Here is a 15,693-nt window from a genome sequence, read left to right as displayed (position 1 = left end):
TCAAGAGTGCCAGGTACTAGATGCTTGGAAAACCGCTCAAGTCATTTCCCTAAAAAAAAAGGCCAACATCCACATCTCCCAGTTTCAAAATCTTCAACCTATTTCCCTCCTCCCATTTTGTGCTAAGATTGTGGAAAAAGTAGTGAACAGGCAGCTCATGAGTTATCTGAAAGAACACTCTCTCCTGCACCCCTCACAATCAGGCTTCAGAGCGGGACACTCTACTGAGTCAGCCCTACTTTTTTCCACTGAGAGTCTTCGGCACATAGTGGACGAGGGAGAGACAGCAGCGTTGGTACTTTTAGATCTAAGTGCAGCCTTTGACACCGTGCTGCACTCAACGCTGCTGTCTCGGCTATCTGATATGGTCACGGCTAAGTGCTTCAGCGTACTGAGAGGCCTCCGGAAGGTATTAGATCTCCTTGCTATGGACTCCAGGAAGACCACTGTCCATGCCCTAGTAACTCCCCATCTGGACTATGGGAACGCCCTGCTACTTGGTTTGAGCAAAAAAGGAATTCACCAACTCCAGTGTGCTCAGAATGCCGCTGCGCGCCTTGTGCTCAAAATTCCTCGCAGAGCTTCAGGGAAATCTGCTTTGTCCAAACTACATTGGCTTCCCATTAAGGAACGAATTAAATTCAAATCCTTATGCTTTGCCCACCGAATCGCACATGGCACTGGTCCAGGATACCTACAACGCCTTTTAACAATACATCGTCCTACCAGGAATTTGAGATCTTCTGGAACAATGGTTTTTAAAATCCCTAAAATCACCAGAGCCAGGATGGGTGGCCGCTCGTTCAGTTATTTGGCTGCCAAGTGCTGGAACGAGCTCCCCCTTGAGCTACGAATGGAACCCTCTGCTATCAGGTTCCGGGGAAAACTGAAAACTTTTCTTTTCCCATGTACTTAGTCCATTTCCCTTCCCCAGCCCATGCTTGCCTCACCTGTGCTACTTCCTTTGAGCTTCTTTGCAGTTTTCAGCGCGGGACACTCTGTCTTTGAGTAACCAGGCGCTCTACAAATGGTTTAAATAAATAAATAAATAAATCCCCTGGGATTTTCCTACAAACAAATGGGGGAGGGAGGCTGCGCGGCCCCCCTCCTTGGGCCAATTTGAGCCCCAGGGACCCCATCATTCAGGGCCTGACCATATTTCCTGGGTACCCCGGGCACCCATTGTGCAGCATGGGAACTGCAGGGGGAGCCAAAGGACCCCTGTGCTCCAAGCCAGTTCCCAGCCTCTTGCGGGAGTTGGCATTGCTGCTGCATGGAGGTAGCTGCTGGAAAGGCAGCTCCTTCCATGCAGGAGCAATCTTATCATTTCTGTCCCTGCCCGCATGTCTGTGGGCAGGGAAATAGATGGCACCTCTTCTTCCAGCAGCACTTTGACAGTTCTTGCCTGCTGGAACCGTAGTGTTTGCTTATGCATGGCGGGAGCTGTCAAAGCTCACGCTAAGGAAAAGCAAACAGCTTTTGCCCAGGGGTGGGCACCCTAGGACATAGCAGGAGCCGGCCCTGGGGAAGTGGCGGTCCCCCTTCTTTCTTGTTCACCAGCCACCCTGTGTAGGTGAAAATCCCAGGGACCAGAGCGGGTCCGCCGGGCCCCCCAATGGTGTTTTTTTAAAAACTCCTTTTATTGATTTCAAACAAGTAAGTCACATTTCTTGGTTTGTATTCAGTTATACGGTTACATTTGTCATACAGTCAATAGGAATCAGTAGTAAATCAGTCGTTAAGTCCCATTGTGGTTCGGGTATTGTCCCTCATCACAATCTCACTGGTAGGTGAGATACACAGGTCACCCCGGTATACATTCCACTTGCTCCATTTTTTCCCCATTTTTTAGGGCAGCCTCTTGATTTAAACACCTCTTTTTCTGCTATCATACACTTGTCTAATTCCTTAGTCCAACCCTACGGTGATGGCCTTTCTTCAACCTCCATTTCATTGCAATTGTGCATTTCACCAGTGTGTTTCCCAGCAGGGTCATTTGTTGCTCCACTTCCGTGAGGTCCTATAGCATCCCAGATGTTAAGGAGTCCCAGTTGGGGTGTTAAGCCAATGATGTTTTGTGAAAACCCGGAGAGGTGGTGGATCCTGGGAATCGGGGGGTCTACTCACCCCTTATCAATGTTTGTTTAGCCCTGGGGAGGTAGTTGTCGCCGTTGCTTAGAAAGCCTCTGGAGGAGGCCCAATGAGCCCTCTCCTTTTCTTACAAATAAAGTCCTGGGAAGGTGGTGTTCCCTGGGGCTCCAAGAGCCTAAGGAGGGGGGCCCAGTGCGCCCGCATCTTTTTGTTAAAAAATGCCCTCCTAGGGGCTCTATTCTAAACAAGTGTGGGAACCTGCGCTTGTGTTTTTAATTTTTGTTATTTTGTTATGTTATGTTATGTTAAGATGAATTTGTCAAGCGCACTTACACCATAGGTCTCTTGGCGCTGTTCCTACATTAGCCGCTGCGGGGTTCCAGTTTAAACAGTTTGTCCAAAGAGCCAGGTTTTTAAGGCTTTTCTGAATCCCAAGAGACTATCACAGTTCCTGACTGAGAGTCGGAATGAGTTCCAGAGCCTGGGGGCAAATAGGCAAACCTATGCCCGCCTAGTCGTTTTAATTTGATTGATGGGATAGACAAAAGGTGAAGATGGGCGGGACGAAGATTGCGAGTGGGGACATGTCTCGAGATTAAGCTGTTAAGAAATCTAGGACTGGTGCAATGCAAAGCCTTAAAGATTATACAGCCCGATTTGAATGCGGAGCGTTGTGCCATAGGTAGCCAATGTAAAGTGCGCAGTAACATCCTGGCAGACTGCCATCTTGGCTGCCTATAGATCAATCTCGCCGCCTGATTCTGAATTATTTGTAGGCGGTTTACCAGACCAAGAGGGATGCCGGTATACAGAGAATTGGAAAAGTCAAGGCGGGAGAGTACCAGCGCAATCACCACCTGGATCAAAGCTTGATGAGATAACAGATAGGCGATCTTTCTTATTTTTCGTAGTTGGAACAGAGAGGAAGAGATGGCCGTGCCCACATGGCCCCTCAAGGAGAGATCAGAGTCTATGGTCACTCCAAGACTTTTCACTGATAGGGACGGAACAGGAGGGGGGCCTAATTCGCCCGGCCAAAAGTGAGGTCCCCAACTAGTGAGACTCTTCCCAGGCAACACCAATTCGGTTTTCCCGGGGTTAAGCTTTAGTTGGTTCTGGTCCATCCAACCTTGAATATGCAGCATTGTAGCTTGGAATTCAGCGGCCGCATTTTGGGAATCTAGCTTAAAGACCAACTGAAGGTCTTCGGCATAGTTGAATACAGTTGCGTTCCTAGCCTTGAGTGAGTGAATCAGGGGGCGAATGTACAGATTGAACAACAATGGGATAAGGATGAACCCTGAGGAACTCCGCATGAGGTAGTCAGGTTAGGGGCAGTGTAATTCCCAAGACACACCGCCTGAGTTCTACCTGTCAAAAAGGATTTTATCCACCCATGTGCTGTTCCCCGGATCCCCGCTTGTTCGACACGGTGCATTAAGATGTTATGATTGACCGTGTCGAACGCGGCCGACAGATCTAACAGCACAAGTGCCTGCGGGGTTCCCTTGTCAGCGTTGGCTCTTAGTGTGTCCATCACCGCCAGAATTACCGATTCTGTAGAGTGGGCAGGCCGGAAGCCGGCTTGGTTCGGTTCGAGGTATTTGGAATTTTCAATGAACTTAGACAAGCATCTAGCCACATGGGCCTCCAATATCTTTGTTGCTGCAAATGCGTTGCAATTCTTTCTTTTAATGCGTTTCTGCACTGCCGGGGTCCTTCTGGGACTCCAAGACCAAGGCATTGGGGTCAGGGCATTCCTAGCTCTCCCAGTTCTTTTTTCTTTTTTTTTATGTGGAACTCAGCTGAAGCAGAGTCCCAAAATAGATGTCAATACTTCCTGGTTGAAGTGTTGGCAGCCAATCGGAGCTCTGCATTTCCCTGCACAACCTTATTATTATTCTTGAATTGGCTGCGATCGCACATAAACAAATTTGGATTTCCCTAGATTTGTGAGCAACTACTGAACGGATTTACACTGGATAGCAGAAAGCATGATCTGCGATCCAAACTCTACCTTCCTGACAAATTTTCATGTAATTCCGTCCAGCTGTTTGGGCTGCAGCCGTGTCTAAAGCTCCTATGGGAATTAACATGGGAAATACATTTTTTTGCCCCCCTGCTTTTCTCGGCTCCCACATGATGACTCTGATACTTTCCATGCACAAAACTCACTAAGACACTTTTTTGGGAACATTTTGTGAAAATTCGTTAAACGAGTCCAAAAAATCTTTTTGGATGGAAATATGGTCTTAACTATAGCTACCTACTGGCGACCGAAACGCGTCATCTTTGTCAAACTTGGCAAAAAGAAAATAAACGGAATATCTTGCCGATTTATTGTGGTCTGTTCTTCTTCTTCGCCGGCTTTTCCTGGTCGGAGGTGTTTCGAGGACTTGGTAATTGATATATATATATATATATATATATATTCACTGAAAAAACCATAGGTTTCAGGAGTTATATAGTTAGGAATTCGTTTTTAAAAAACCTTTGAAATTCACTCAAAAAACTATAAGTTTTAGTGGTGTTATAGTTAGCTGGACATTTTACTCATACAAAACCAATGAAATTGCTCCTATATAGTTAGTTGTACTAACTATATTTCGCGCACCCGCAATCCACTGCTGATGATGTCACATATTAGATCATTCATGACATGGTCAGTGACATCACTGATGACATCTCAAATGACATCACTGATGACATCATCCAGTGAATGTGGTTTGCTTTGTTATTTAAATATGCATTATATATATAGCAATTTACATTGAAGAATGAGTGGATATATATAAATAAATATTTGGATGGAGGATTTAGTAGCAGTGTAATTGACTGTTTACTTGACCAATTTATAATGTCTCACTAAATATAGTGGATAGTGACTAAACTGTGTGAATATCTGTATCACTTTGTCAGTTGTTGTGTAAACTGATTCTACAGTTGGTTACTAGCTATGTGAAAGTCTATATTAGTTATTGATTAGTTAACTGAGTATTTGTATGGGAGTGTGAAAGTGTGTGTGGTTCGGTGGCGGGTGTGTGACTGTCCAAAGATGTGTGAATAGTTGATTCAGTAGATATATGAAGTTAAAACTACATGTTCTAACAGTTTGGGTGAGGGAATCTCTTTATGGGTGTGGTGATGAGCAAATATATTTCTCAAAGGTACAGGTCCAACAAACTAGAAAAATAAAAGGCAGTGTATGTGTCAGTTGTTGTATATAAATAAGTATACATAAGACACAATGATTGTGTGAGTGACTGTATGGATAACTGTATACTTGTAATAATGATTTTATAATTCACTAAGTATGACTTACTATCTAAATGAATAGAAGAAGTGGTGTTTGTATAAGTGTTTTGCTAAGTAAATATGTAAGTATGATCCATTGTTTGCATAAGTGAGTAGGATGACTTCATATGTGAATAGGATGCGTGCTGTTGTTTAATGTCGATATAGATGTATAAGTATTTTTGATAGTGTTCTATTGTTCATTGACAGCATGTATGAGTGAATCCATAGGTAAGTGATTAGATGTGTGTATACATCTATGAATCACTGAGTGGATTTTTAGATACTTGTATTGCTGTGACAATGGATTTAAATATGATACTCTGTATTTTACAGTGATGAAAAATTGTAATAGTGTATGAAAAGGTGTATGTGATTGTCACGTGGATGATGTCATCAGTGGTGTCATCAGTGATGTCATTTGAGATGTCATCAGTGATGTCACTGACCGTGTCATGAATGATCTAATATGTGACATCATCAGCATTGGATTGCGGGTGCGCGAAATATAGTTAGTACAACTAACTATATAGGAGCAATTTCATTGGTTTTGTATGAGTAAAATGTCCAGCTAACTATAACACCACTAAAACTTATAGTTTTTTGAGTGAATTTCAAAGGTTTTTTAAAAACTAATACCTAACTATATAACTCCTGAAACCTATGGTTTTTTCAGTGAATTTCAAAGGTTTTTTTAAATGCTAATTCCTAACTATATAAGACCTGAAACCTATGGTTTTTTCAGTGAATTTCAAAGGTTTTTTAAATGCTGATTCCTAACTATATAAGGCCTGAAACCTATGGTTTTTTCAGTGAATTTCAAAGGTTTTTTAAATGCTAATTCATAACTATATAAGGCCTGAAACCTATGGTTTTTTCAGTGAATTTCAAAGGTTTTTTAAATGCTAATTCCTAACTATATAAGGTCTGAAACCTATGGTTTTTTCAGTGTTTTAAAAACAAAAATTGATTGGTTAACTGGCTTATTAAGTGTATCTTAGTGAATACATATATTAGCGAGTAATGTTTAAATATTTAAATATATGCATGAGTGATGTAATATGTGACGTCATCAACAGTGCATTGCAGACGTGCAAGTTATAGTGAGTCCAACTAACTATAACGTGGGAATTTCAATGGTTTTATGCGAGTAAAATTTCCAGCTAACTATAACTGGTGTGAAACCTATGTTTTTTCCAGTGAATTTCAAAGGTTTTTTAAATGCTAATTCCTAACTATAACTGGTGTGTAACCTATGTTTTTTTCAGTGAATATATATATATATATATATATATATATATATATAAAATTTCTATGGCAAAATGAAACCCCTCATTTTGTTCCTTTTCAAATTAAATGTATTAAGTGTTACCACTTTATTCCAATCAAGATGACTTCAGGTGTGCCATACTTTTGTCATAAGTAAGACTGTTAGCATTCTAGTTGTTCTTTAGAACACTCTGGGACATTCTGTCATTGGGCTATAGTTGGGCTACATCTAGCTGATATTTGGGCTACATTTGGGCTCTTTTGTCTCTGGTGGCCATCTTGGGAGACTGCATATCAGAATTTTTTTAATGAAATATAAGAGGATTTGAGAAGTCACTCAAAATGTGCCCTAATTTTTCTTTCTTCAGCACTAATCATAATTTCTATGGCAAAATGAATCCCCTCATTTTGTTCCTTTGCAAATTAAATGTTTTAAGTGTTAACACTTTATTCCAATCAAGATGACTTCAGGTGTGCCATACTTTTGTCATAAGTAAGACTGTTAGCGCTCTAGTTGTTCTTTAGAACACTCTGGGATATTCTGTCATTGGGCTATAGTTGGGCTACATCTGGCTGATATTTGGGCTACATTTGTTTTTTTTGTCTCTGGTGGCCATGTTTGGGCTACATTGGGCTACATTTGGGCTCTAACATATATATATAGCCCAATGTAGCCCAATATATATTTTTTCAAAGTTAATTTTCGTAAAAACCACTGGAGCACATATCTTGAGACATAGCAAAGGCACATCGGGCTACCAGTCCCTACAATTTTGCCAAGTTTGGTGGAAAACCATTCAGCCGTTCGGGCTAAAAGTGAGTCCAACCACCCTATGGAAATTAACATGGGGAAAACACGTTTTGGGACCCCCCTTTTATCTCGGCCCCCGCTTGACCAATCCCCCTCAAACTTTCAGGGAAGGAGCGGAGCGTCGCAAGGCAAAGTTAAGGAAAATTTCAGGAAGATTACTCAACCGGCGCCAAAGTTATTCCCAATAGAATGTTGCAATTTCCCTATGGAAAACAATCCTAAATATATATACCTACTGGCTATCGCCGGTAGGTAATATATATATATATATATATATTCACTGAAAAAACCATAGGTTATAGACCATATATAGTTAGGAATTAGCATTTACAAAACCTTGAAAATTCACTGAAAAAACCATAGGTTATAGACCATATATAGTTAGGAATTAGCATTTAAAAAACCTTATTTTACTCACACAAAACCATTGAAATTCCATATATAGTTAGTTGCACTAACTATATATCGCGCACCTGCAATCCACTGCTGATGATGTCACATATTACATCATTCATGACATGGTCAGTGACATCACTGATGACATCACTGATGACATCTCAAATGACATCACTGATGACATCACTGATGACATCTCATTTGACATCAATGACCACATCACTGATGATATCATTCATGTGACAATACAATGCATCTCCTCACATTTTAATATAACCTCTGTTTCACCCAGTGTTAAATACAGAATATAATTTTTGAAACCATTGACACACCAATACTAGTTACTACATACGCACTCACTGATTCCTACGTCTACACACACCTTCACTCATTCACCCATACTATCATTCATACATACAATCACTCATCTTTACAACACTATCATATGCACTCATACACCTATACAGACACTCACAGTCTGCCACTCATCCATGGAGTTACTCACACACCTAGTCAGTCCTGTAAAGAATCAATGACACTTCCATTTTCTTGTCTATACAGTTAAACATAGAGCACCTTACATTTTCAAACATATACTAACACATACTTACCTTGTTATACAATCATTGATACAAGTACACATTGATCTGCACAGAGTCACACACCTCCCAGCCAGCCACACACACACTCAGTCTCCCATACAAATACTTGGACAATCAATCAGTAACCCATATAGTTAATCATATAGCTACTGATCAAAACATGCAGCAGTTTACAGAACAACAGACATAATGATGCACAAATTAAGACACTTTAGTCACTAACCCATGCACTCAGTGAGACACATTTAATCACTCACTCATGCATTCAGTCATGCACCTACTAAATCCTTTGTCCAGACACTTATACTTCCACTCATTCTTCAATATGTAAGACACATTTTAACTTTACAGAAACATACAGTCACTGGATGTTGTCATCAGTGATGTCATCAGTGATGTCATTTGAGATGTCATCAGTGATGTCATCAGTGATGTCACTGACCATGTCATGAATGATGTAATATGTGACATCATCAGCAGTGGATTGCAGGTGCGCGATATATAGTTAGTGCAACTAACTATATATGGAATTTCAATGGTTTTGTGTGAGTAAAATAAGGTTTTTTAAATGCTAATTCCTAACTATATATGGTCTATAACCTATGGTTTTTTCAGTGAATTTTCAAGGTTTTGTAAATGCTAATTCCTAACTATATATGGTCTATAACCTATGGTTTTTTCAGTGAATTTCAATGGTTTTTTAATAGCAAATATCATAAGCTGTCGAATGTCAAGTACGTGGTAAGTGAAAACATTTTCGTGTTTATGCACACTGATCTGCTTTGAATGGTGCCCCCCCCCCTCATTTCTATTAGGAGTACTCTCTCTTTGCAGATAGTGAAAGGTAGTTAACGCAGGTCTTTGCCCCCATTGTAATCCGTCGTGCCTGCTTCTCTCTCCATTTGATTCATTGTTATCCAAGTATTTACTGTTTTAGAATTAGTTCTCTTTGGTTCATTCTCTATTTACAAACAAACACAGAGTCGCAATACTCTGTTTAGTCTTTGCAGATAACGAAAAATCGTGTAAAAAAAAAGAAAAGGAATCGAGCAAAATCAGTAGGCCACTAATGGGATCTCTTTTTGACCTCGCTAAAATAGAAACATTAGGAACAACCCCTCATGACAAATACAAAACTAGTGAGATGAACTGAACTCCACACAATGATGGCTGCAAAACAGCTCGGCTCCGCCACCCACCCCGCCCAAAATAACGATAAAGAACGGCTGCCATGATTGGTTGCGGAATGACCACGACGGAGCTACGAAATGGTGCTGCTCTCATGCTAACCCCAGCTTCAGTCTGAAACATCCAGAAACACTGTAGACTACCAATTCGATCAGTTCCGGTAGCGCCCCAATGTAACCCGGTAGAGAAGAACTAGCCCTCCCCTCTTTGACTGATGGTTCTTGTTGCCTGTCCCTTCTGTTGTCATTTAACAGAACTATTTAGCCTGCTGAAAGGGGTTGTGTTCCGACCGCTGGTTGGTGGAGACATTTTGACTATATTCTGTACCTGCGTTGTCGCGTAATGCGTCATATGACGCGCCGCGTTAGCGCATCCGGAAGTCATCCGGGGCGCGCAGCGCGTAACGTAAGCATAACAAGTCATGTGACTTGTTAATAAAACTTTTCATTGGTTCATTTTACTTTTCTTATTGTAATGATGAAAGGCTTGGTCATATGACCTAAAAATTACGCTTTTCATTACTTCCGAACATTATTTTTTCTTAAATATATGTTATAATGTTCCAGGCTAATGTACTTTCCCGGAAATTTTACAACTGTCCTGCAAGTAAAATATATTCTTTTTTCGAGAAAAAGAGCGTTTCTTCGTCCCATGACGGAGCCGTTGAGCAAAAGAGGGTCGACCTGCTGTCTTAGTCGCCGATACGCCTGAATATGAGATTCTTATCGATCACTTTATGTTGCAGGAATAGAAAACACAACAGCCCTTGACCATTTATCTTTACTGCGTTCCTTCGTATTATACCTTTTACCCTTCATGTAATTGGTCTGCTTTATTTCACTTGCCTTTTAATGATTCTAAAACAGTGACTATTATTAAAAACTTTACCAATGTATATACTACTACCATGTTTTCTTTTAAAAACCTTTATTGTGAAAATTTCATTATACAAATACAAGCCTATAACCACGTGGGCCGGCCACGGAGCAAACTGTAATCGTATATGATGAATAGACATTTACACTGTAGAGGAACGTAACGGGCGGGCCATTAGGTTGCAAGAACTAAGGTGTCTAACAGTTACGGAATCGGTGGACGTACATTTTATAATTAAAATACGACAGGGCCAGTTACAATAAAATTATCTAGATATACATTTGCGGGCAAGTACCATGGGTGACGTTAATTCGAACTTTCAACAGTACAGTAATCAATAACACATCAGAACTTAATATCAATAGGGATGTCGAAATATTCAATCAATTCTCGTCCCCGCCCGCCATGTGCTTCAAAACTGCATACGTATCTCGTGATTTCAAGGTTCTGCAACCAGTACACAACAAGGAGTTACGAGTCCCATTTATTCTGGCGCCATTTTGGGCGAGGACGGGCAGGTCCAGGATATAGTCAAAATGTCTCTACCAACCATCGACTATGATGATGTTCATATGCTGTATTTATTAGAGTAACACTCAGATGTCCACATGAAATAAATTTGCCACAATCTAAACATGTCATTTTAATCTTTCCAAAGTTCTTCTAAATATTTGGGACCGTTTCCCTTGCCTCTGAAGCTCTCAGTGCCACTTCTTTGATGAATGTACTAGCAGGTCAGGGGTTCTCCTCCAAATCTCTCTTTTATGCAGCACTATAATTAATTGGTGCCACCTCTCCATATGACGATGCATGGTATAGTTACCACAACTATATTTTTTTTCGGTTCCTCTAGAGAGTTCATCGTGGCAGATGAAGCGTGTAACGTACCGGGCATTTACCTTTTTTTGCATGTACAGGAAAGGAAAAAAAAATCGAGCGTCCGAGTTCTAAGGTGTCCCAGGGCCATTTTAGTGGACCAGGCCCAAATCCAAAGAACAGGCCGCCATTTTGAGAGTCCTGTTGCAGCCGCCTGTCGCTGTAGCATCAAGAGCAGCCGAAACTCAGCTGAATGGCAACTGAAACGGTAAAGGGGCGCCCCACTACAGCAGACGACCCAGGCCCAAATCCAAAGAACAGCTATCTCACAGGCTAATGGGGCGACCCACGCCGAGTTTCAGCATTGTAGGATGACCACACAAGTACATCAACTTGCTAGACATCACCTCGGTGCCATCCGGATCTCGGCGCCCCACTGCAGATGAAGTGCCTCTCAACTATGAAACCACCACGGTGACATCCGGATCTTGGCGCGTTGTGCTGCCTTCGGCCTATTCGCACATCGGTCCGCTACTGACGCCATCTCACAGGCTAATGGGGCGACCCACGCCGAGTTTCAGCATTGTAGGATGACCACACCAGTACAGCAACTTGCTAGACATCACCTCGGTGCCATCCGGATCTCGGCGCCCCACTGCAGATGAAGTGCCTCTCAACTATGAAACCACCACGGTGACATCCGGATCTTGGCGCGTTGTGCTGCCTTCGGCCTATTCGTACATCGGTCCGCTACTGACGCCATCTCACAGGCTAATGGGGCGACCCACGCCGAGTTTCAGCATTGTAGGATGACCACACCAGTACAGCAACTTGCTAGACATCACCTCGGTGCCATCCGGATCTCGGCGCCCCACTGCAGATGAAGTGCCTCTCAACTATGAAACCACCACGGTGACATCCGGATCTTGGCGCGTTGTGCTGCCTTCGGCCTATTCGCACATCGGTCCGCTACTGACGCCATCTCACAGGCTAATGGGGTGACCCACGCCGAGTTTCAGCATTGTAGGATGACCACACCAACTTGCTAGACATCACCTCAGTGCCATCCGAATCTTGGCATCTCAACGCCTAGTGGTATCTTCCATACAAAAAATATTGTTACGCTGCCTTTGGCCCCATTCGCACATCAGTCCGCAACTTAGACATCACCTCGGTGCCATCCGGATCTTGGCATCTCAGCGCCTTGTGGTGTCAGTCAGAAAATATTGTTGTGCTGCCTTCGGCCTATTCGCACATCGGTCCGCTACTGACGCCATCTCACAGGCCAACGGGGCGCCCCACGCCGACTTTCAGCATTGTAGGATGGCCACACCAGTGCGGCAACTTGCTACACACCACCTCGGTGCCATCCGGATCTTGGCATCTCAGCGCCTTGTGGTCTCTTCTACACCGGAAATATAGTAGAAAATATTGTTGCGCTGCCTTTGGCCCCATTCACACATCAGTCCGCTACTGACACCATCTCACAGGCCAACGGGGCGCCCCACGCCGACTTTCAACATTGTAGGATGGCCACAGAAGTGCGACAACTTACTAGACACCACCTCGGTGCCATCCGGATCTTGGCGCGTTGTGCTGCCTTCGGCCTATTCGCACATCGGTCCGCTACTGACGCAAACTCACAGGCCAACGGGGCGCCCCACGCCGACTTTCAGCATTGTAGGATGGCCACACCAGTGCGGCAACTTCCTACACACCACCTCGGTGCCATCCGGATCTTGGCGCGTAGTGAAGCTGCAGCAGCTGCAAATAAGCTTCAGACAGTGTTACAACCGCTGCTCAGAACTCTCAACTATGACACCACCTCGATGCCATCCGGATCTTGGCGCGTTGTATTGCCTTCGGCCTATTCGCACATCGGTCCGCTACTGACGCCGCCTCACGTGCCAACGTATTTTCTCCGCATTTTATACCCTATGCCGCATAACAGGTCATGTGACTTGTTTATAAAACTTTTCATTGGTTCATTTTACTTTTGGTTTCCTAATGATGGAAGGCTTGATCATATGACCTAAAAACAACACTTTTCATTGGATGAAAACTGTTTTTTTTCCCCCAAACGATGAAAGCCCCACCTTGTTTCTGGATGTTTCAGACTGAAGCTGGCGTCACCATGAGAGCACCACCATCTCGTAGCTCCGTCGTGGTCATTCCGCGAGCAATCATGGCAGCCGCTCCCCACCAGAAGCCTGCAGGAGTCGGGGCCCCCAAAACTTTTGATGAATTCTCAAGGCGGAGGGGACGCTTTCGAGAATGGGGTCCAAGACCTAGCAGACAAGCGTCCGATTTCCAAGGTGTCCCAGGGCCATTTCAGTGGACCAGGCCCAAAAAGGAAACAGCCTGCCGCCATTTTGAGAGTCCTGTGACAGCCGCCTATCGCTGCACCGCAAGAGTGGGCGCAACTCAGCTGAATGGCGGATTTTGACACAGTGGACCAAAAGCGGACGGAATGGCAACTGAAACGGTAAAGGGGCGCCCCACTACAACAGACGAGACTCCACCTGGAGAGGCCCGTTCACGCCGCCTCCCCCGGGGCGCTCCACGCCGTTATTCGGAGCAGCATTGTAGGATACCAAAACCAGTGCGGCAACTTACTGGACATCACCTTGGTGCCATCGTTCTGCTGCCTTGGAACTATTCGCACAACAGTTTGCTACTGATGACCCACCCCCCGCGACGCCCCACGCCGTTATTTGCTGAGTGGCAACTTACTAGACATCACTTTTGTGTCATCTAGATTTCGGCGCGTTCTGCTGCCTTGGAACTATTCGCACAACAGTTTGCTACTGATCACCCACCCCCCGCGACGCCCCACGCCGGAAATCTGGACGTTGTGCTGCGTTGGGACTATTCGCACAGCCGACCGCTACTTCGTTGTTTTTCTCTAAAAATGTTTATATGTTATTACTATTTTTGTTTTCTTGTATATATTTATAAATTATTAAAGTTTTATAATCTTACTACTTTGTCGGAGTGCTATATATTTTTAATGTGACACATAATTGTAAAAACTTTGATGTACAAAGAGTCATCCCTGGAATCTTCCGCTTCACGCTCGGTCCCCTCCCCAATCACAATACAGAATGGTTTTCAGATAATAGCAACGCTTCTGCTGTGACGGATCTCATCGAGTGTGGGCCTTGATCTACTATAACTCCTTTGAAGACGGGTGATTCTTTACAGCTGTGGCCATAAACTACATCTGCAGGGCTAGCTGATAGCCTAGGACCGGCCTGGACAATCGGACACAGAGGAAAAGGAGTGTCAGAGGGTGCGGTAGTGAATAGGGCGAAAGGGAGGTGTCGGGCGGGCACAGGGTGTGATTCTCAGGGAAGAACAGCGCAGATGGGGGGAGGTTTATTACCCATGCATAAAACAGAGAGCGGGGGTGACCACTGCCTGGGGGAGATGCTTGCGAGGGTGGGGAGCCATGCTAAGGATCGACAGCGTTCACAGAGTGGATCTGGTCAAGGCATCTAAAATGGCTGCCGTGCACGACAAAAGTGTGGCATTTGAAAAAAGACAAGATGGCGCACACAATGTTTTTCAACAATTCCTGATTTCCTTCGAATCGAACGTTAACAGACGTTGGGGCATATTACCAAAGTTAAGCGATATTTATCCCTAACGATGCATTGCAAAGATTTTTTTACCGTCAGAAATTATCGCAGATAAACCTTGCTATTATCAAGGTTTATCGCAAATACGATAAAAAACGAGCGCAATGCATTAATGTCGCTGAAAACTCCGCGATATTCATGCATTACCGAGCTAATGCTCTTAGCCATGTTATCCACCTCCCATTGGATAACATGGCTAAGAACTGCTCAGGGCAGCTGTTACTTTTTGGAGATATTCGCGCTTATCTCGAATATTTCCAAAAGTTGATAATAGGAGATAGCGATGTTAGCGACTGTTTCCAGTCGCTAACATCTTGGCATGCCCACTTTGCATGTCATTAGTGATAAATATCACTCACATGCAAAGTGGGACCCAAGATGGTCGCTATCTCCTACTAGCCGTCGCTAACTGGTGTTAGCAACAGCTAGGTAATACACATATAATTTTATCTCCGCGAAGCGGAGCGCTGTTACAGATATATATCTTGTTTTTGAACGTTAATTTCTCAAAATGCACTGAAGCACATATATTGAGACATAGCAAAGGCACATCGGGCTACCAGTCCCTAATATTTTACCAAGTTTCGTGCAAATCCATTCAGCCGTTCGATTATTATTATTATTATTTTTTTTTGCACCGCGGGGCCCTTTTAAAACCTCCACATCAAACCTAGGGGGTCAGCGAGGATCTACTATGCCCCCTTATGGT

Source organism: Lissotriton helveticus, chromosome 2_1 (assembly GCF_964261635.1).
Source record: "Lissotriton helveticus chromosome 2_1, aLisHel1.1, whole genome shotgun sequence".
NCBI classification, from domain to species: Eukaryota; Metazoa; Chordata; class Amphibia; order Caudata; family Salamandridae; genus Lissotriton; species Lissotriton helveticus.
The sequence above is the reverse complement of the archived record's forward strand: the minus strand, read 5'-3'. Positions refer to the sequence as shown.